The sequence below is a fragment of the Abramis brama genome (assembly GCF_963993115.1).
Source record: "Abramis brama genome assembly, chromosome: 10".
NCBI classification, from domain to species: Eukaryota; Metazoa; Chordata; class Actinopteri; order Cypriniformes; family Leuciscidae; genus Abramis; species Abramis brama.
In genome coordinates, this window is record NC_139972.1 from 1,111,839 (window position 1) to 1,117,838 (window position 6,000).

The 6,000-nt window shown below is 39.6% G+C and overlaps 1 protein-coding gene and 1 long non-coding RNA gene across 4 annotated transcripts in view; one reads left to right on the top strand and one right to left on the bottom strand.

Moving 5' to 3' along the window:
* The window catches only part of LOC311091370 (NACHT, LRR and PYD domains-containing protein 3-like), a 145,013-nt gene extending 140,101 nt beyond the window's left edge, over positions 1-4,912 (bottom strand). For all 3 annotated transcript variants that reach the window (XM_084127302.1, XM_084127301.1, XM_084127300.1), the window contains exon 1: positions 4,741-4,912. The gene's annotated coding sequence lies outside the window, so the exon portion shown is untranslated. The remainder of the gene's footprint in view (positions 1-4,740) is intronic.
* On the top strand, positions 1,382-2,246 carry LOC311091418. Its single transcript, XR_014608087.1, has 2 exons — positions 1,382-1,436; positions 2,116-2,246. It is a non-coding gene; the product is annotated as an uncharacterized lncRNA (long non-coding RNA).
* Positions 4,913-6,000: the final 1,088 nt, after the last annotated feature.

Sequence of the window (6,000 nt, forward strand, 5' to 3'; positions counted from 1 at the left end):
ATTAAAAAAAAGATGCTCGCTTACATTATTGCTGCATTTTCCGGGCTTTCCTCTGTGCGAAGTTGTTGATCATATCCTTAAGATCCAGAGAGTGCACACGGGCATTCTCAATTGACAGTATGAATAGCATTAACCACGGAGCTTACTACCAACTGTCGCTTCAGGTGCTTTACTCGCTTCACTCTCTTGCTCCATCTCGATCTCCCTCTGTGTCATCTTTTTAAAGAAGCTTCCTATTTTTGGTAATTTATTAATTCATTTATCAAATTCCTCTTTTCGTTTGCGCTTTTGAAAGCCACTTTTGTGTTTAAAATTTGACGACTCTATATCTGTCTCAAGTTCAACGTTTTTTACTGTTATGCACGCAATGCGCATGTTCACCCGGGGATTCCCCAGTCCCAATTCGAAACAAATTACACCAAATTCATCATTGTTCATTTCAAACATTGATTTATTTAATGATCAGTCAAATATGTTGTTGTCATTATTTATTCAAATCAATTCGCAAAAAAATTAAAATGCGATCAGACTAAAAGTAGCCTAGTAAAATGCGATAGGGGGACCCGACCATAGATGATATCTATGGACCCGACTGTCAATCAATATCTTCCAATAACGCGGGTGGGCCCCTGATTCCGGGCCCCTGATTCCGGACTCCTCGTTACACTCAGCTCTTGGTGTGTGTGTGTGTGGCACAGGGGAACCACTTACCCTGCTTACCGATAGTTACGCCTGTGGCCCGTTGGATATACACAAGACGAATGTTAAACCACTAGACTAGAGACATCCGAGCCAGCGGCAATTCAGCAGCACTAGCCGAGGAAAGGCTGTTCTCGGCGGGGTACGAGCGATTGCCTGGTTCTCACAACTCCGAAAACGTCAGATCAAATTTTCAAATAAGCGCTATCTTTATAAATAAACCAAAGATTTGAGCTTTAAACAACTACATTCTCGCCTGAAATACTCTTAAAACTACATTTTGTGACACAATTACAGCAGTATTTTTAAATTACGCGGGGTTTCTCCTCTGCTATTGACGCTTGCTGGTTGGTGTGAGATGCATTCTGGGATACCTGGCTGTCTCAAGTTCGCACAAGTCACCTCTAGATGCATCCTCGGTAAAAGGGGCGGATCAAGAACACATCTGGGGATTTGAACTGGACTTGGCTAGATGTGAACTTTGAATTGGAACAGTACTAGGGCAGCAACTGATGACGTTTCACAAGTCCACAAGAACACAAGTACAGACAAGAACGCATATTGAGAAACGGCTTTTGTTTGATCACAGAGCCATATAGAGAGAGTGTTGCGACAACTCCATTGACTACAATGGAACGTTTTTTTACAGCAATGGCGGTTCGTGGAGCCTCTCAATATAGTTCCCGGAAGTAGCAGCAGCGCGGTAGAACAGACCGTTTGTGATGCACTTTTAAAAGGTAAGACGTTTAAAGAATAAGATTGTATATTATCAGTACATCTGAATCAAATTAACTTGTGTATTAAAGCATGCTAGTTGATTATTGCTCTCTAAATTAGTAGTTTTAGGGGACATTATCAGATAAAAGATAGGTCATTGGATAAAGTTAGTAGCGCATAATCATAGACTGTGAAAAATAATAATCCACAAACAGCCTATTAATGGTTAAAACTGTTCTATTAATGCATTTTTTATCCTTTGTACTTGTGTAATAAGAGGGAAAGGCTTCTAAACAGGGGTTAAATATAACACTAGGGAGTGTGATAGTGATAGGTGGAAGTGATAAAATCAGAATATCCGTTTCATTCCTCATTAAATGTGCAATAACAAAATCCTTATTTTAGATTGCATATTTGAGTAACAAAAACGTATGGGTGGAGATTTTTAGACATTGTGTTTCTGTTGACTATAAGGCTGTCTATATTATGATTCAGCTCAGCTGATTTTTGGATTGATGGGAAAGGGAAATGGAAGTTTATTTGTGAGATTAAAAACAATGCTTAAAAGCAGCAAGCCATTTTAAAAAACAAATCACACTAGACTAAATGGGGAATAATACTAAATACCACAACATGTAATATATACTACTACTGTATATAATTTGTCCCGTTTTTGTCTCCTTTCTCTTTCAACACAAGAAGCACAAAGGGGATTCAGTGGATCCTGAAGACTCCCTGCACTGATGCTGTACCCTCACCTTCAGTCTCAGCTCCTTGGATTTTACAAGACTTTCCTTGCTCCTTATTTTTAATAAACATTAAACTTCCCAGTGTTGGTCTTTGTGAAAAAGTGCAGATGCACCCAAGTATGATTAGTGCACAATTTAGCACAAAATCTTTAGTTGTATTTAGATCGCTCCTGCTGACTTTCTCGACAGAAAGTCCGCTGCGATGTTCAGGTCCCCTGGAACGTGAACTGCTCTCAGCGAAAGAAACCTGTCTTGAGCCCAAAGGAGGAGGCAGTGTGAATGCCTGTCGAGGGTGCGCAGCCACGAGCCCCCCTGGCGATTTACATGGGACACCACTGCCATGTTGTCCGTCCTGACAATGACATGAGTCCATCAGGGCCGGGAGAAATTGATCCAGGGCCAGAGAGACAGCTTGCAACTTGAGGCAATTTATGTGCCACGAGAGAAGCTCGCCCGTCCAAACATTGTACGCCGGTCTGCCCTCAAAGACCGCACCCCAACAAGTCAAAGAGGCGTCCTTCGTGACAACCTGCCAACGGCAAACTACACCCATCTTGACCCCTTGAAGTAAAAAGGGGGAGTCCACCTCCAAAGAGCGTGAAGGCAACTGCGCGACACTCTCAGCAGGCGGAAGGCAGACCAAGAAGGGCGGATGGCCCTTTTTTCATCCAACACAGGAATGGTCTCATATGAGGGAGACCCAAGGTCAGCACAGGAGAGGCTGCTGCCATGAGACCCAAAAGCCTGCGACATATGCCCACCGCTACATGATGGCTGAGCCTGAAACGGGCCAAGCACGCATGGAGACTGGAAACTCGAGCAGGGGCCAGACGGGCCTGCGTCGAGAGAGAATCGAGTTGGACACCCAGGAAAGTGGTCTGCTGAGAAGGAGTTAAGACATTCTTCTGAGCATTCAACCTGAGACCAAGAGACCGGAGGTGGTGGAGAATGACGTCCCTGTGACGAAACACCAGCTCTCTGGAATGAGCCAGAATGAGCTAGTCGTCTAGATAATTTAGTACACGGATGCCCTGGAGCCTCAAGGGGGCCAGAGCTGCATCCATGCACTTGGAGAATGTCCACGGAGCCAAAGCTGGACCAAATGGAAGGACCCGATACTGATACGCCTTTCCCCCAAAGGCGTATCTAATCTGAGGTTTAGTACAATACCACCTTTATACTCAAAAACATCTATAGAGGATGTATTACATATGTATTACCTTATTCAAATTGAAATGAGTGACCATTTAAGAGGGTTCACACACAGGTCTCTGTTCGGGCTAATTCAGAGTTGTTTATGATCAAAGTTATACAACTCCAATTTAAGTTACTTTTGGGTGCAATAACTTTTACATTGAATGTCAAGTCTCTGTTTTAGCAAAAAAAAGGTATGTGTCCAAAAACACGTACTGAGTAGGAGTACATGACATAGGCTAAATCGTTTACATCTCTGGTTCACCCCAAACAAAGATAAAACCTTACAGTTATCTCACAAAATCATGTATTCCATAAGTATGTAATCATGTCAGAGCAATTTAGACAAGTCCAATGGATTCATAGACCCAGAAAACATGGGGTTAGACACCAAGATTACTTGGCTAGGTCAAAAAATTAAGGAGTTAGGATATTTTAAAGGCTTCCTGCCCATCTTGGACGCCATCTTGAAAATTACACCTTTCTAGTGGTCAAACTTTGATAAACTTTTAGTATGTTATTAAGGACACCTAATACTACAAAAAACAGCTGCGAAACCTTTTGTTAGAATTTTTTTAGGGTTAGGTGTTTTTTTTCCATATATGCAGCCGCCTATTAATACATTTGGAATAAAGTTATTAAATTTGTCATACCTGACCAGAAGATGTTCAAATAAATATCACATTAGACAAGGAAGTTGTAGGTTGTGTTTGAATAATTACGTATCTTATTTAGCTGAGGTAAATTAAACGCAGTTCTCACATATGGATTGCTCGATGAAGAACGAGAGACGGCCCAATGGCCAGCTGAAATTTAAAAGGCTGATTGACGCTTCAGGGCAGTGACGAGTAGCCTACATGTGTCGTCCAGTGGTTGTCCAGACACCCTCGGCACAACCTTCAGCAATGGCCCTGAACGGTGGTTCAATGTCAACATTGTGACAACGCTATAACAACCTTCACCACACAACGTAGTTATAGCAACCTTTTGGCCATGTTATTAAAACGTTGTTAGAAGGTTGGGTACGTTGTGCCAACGTTCTGTGTTTGCTGGGAAGTCGGCCGTTGGATTTAGAATTGTATGAAAAGACAACGAGAAACGCTGATTGAACATGTTCAAACCCTGACCCACATCGACACACACTGATCCGATAATAAATAAATAAATAAAAAACATTTGTCTGTGAGGTGTGAGTTGGCCTATGCATGTTTACACATATGCTGTTAAACTTCTGAAGAATCACTCACAAACATCACCAAACACAAAATAAACTTTAAGTGAAAGAAACCCTTAATTAAAGATTTTATATCAAACAAACAATCACGTAAAATGTCCTCCAGAGATTCATATTAATATGATAAAGTCACACATGAACACTCACCTTGATCAAACTTTTACAATATAAAGGATCTCAAATCCTCCAGCTTTAACATCATAAAGATACACGGAAATTCCTTCTTAAACGTTGATAAACACTTTGATGCTCTGTTTTTCCGTGTCGTATTTTTCCAGCTCAAAATGGCGACAGGAGAACTTACTTTCACTTTCTATGTGACGAGAGAGAGAGAGAGAGAGAGAGAGAGAGAGAGAGAGAGAGAGAGAGAGAGACGCACGTTCACGAGAGCACCACGGCGCATGCGTGTGAGAGCAGAAGTTGTTGCGTGATCGATCGTTGGAGATTAATAATTTGTAAATAAAGTGGTACTTTTTTGGTCTTTTATTAATTAATTTTGTGCTTTTGTTTATTCTTCAATTTGTTCACTCATTTGTTCATTCTTTGGGTCTTCTGTATTTTTTTCTGTTTTTTGACCATTCTTGAATTTATTCTGGTCTTTTTCAGTCTGTTTTTATCTGTGTAATTTATCATGTTTTTTTGTTTTATTTGTTAATCCTTGAGGTCCTGATAATAAATCATAAAGACGACTTTGTTTGATCATATCTGAATGATATGTTTGCTTTCATCCAATCATGTTTATAATTACATTTAGTCATTTAGCATGATTTTTTCAGAGCGATCTACAACTGTGAGCCTGAAAGAATCAGATCAATTAAAACCATAGTACATTTTTTAAGTTTTATTTAAAAAAAAAAAATGTATGCACTGATAACTTATTTTAATTTCCCAGAAAGAATGTTGACGCATCAACGCTAAATGCATTGAATAACGTTACAAAGTTATGTTGCTTCAATATCACTTTTGCACCTGCAATTAATGTTGAAACAATGGTGAGATTTCAACAAATCAACGGTAAAGCCATTAAATTAACATTACACTGTGTGTGATTCTTCCAGCGAGTTTATCTCCAGCTCTAATTAAACACACTGAAGCTGCTAATCAAGATCATCAGGATCAATGTTGGAGATAAACTCTGCATGAAGAGGAATAAACACCTCTGTTAACACTTTATAATAACTGCACGCTATTGATCATTAGTTAAGCATTAGTAAAGAGTTAATTCATCATTTATAAAGCATTAATAGACATTAATAAGCTGTTTATAAATACAGTTATAAATGCTTTATTCTTGATTTAAAAGCATATCTATGTGTTTAACAATAGTATTTTCATACTTTATTAATGATCATTTTATCATTTCTAAATGAAGTATTGCATTATTTACACACCAGTTATTTAGTTGTC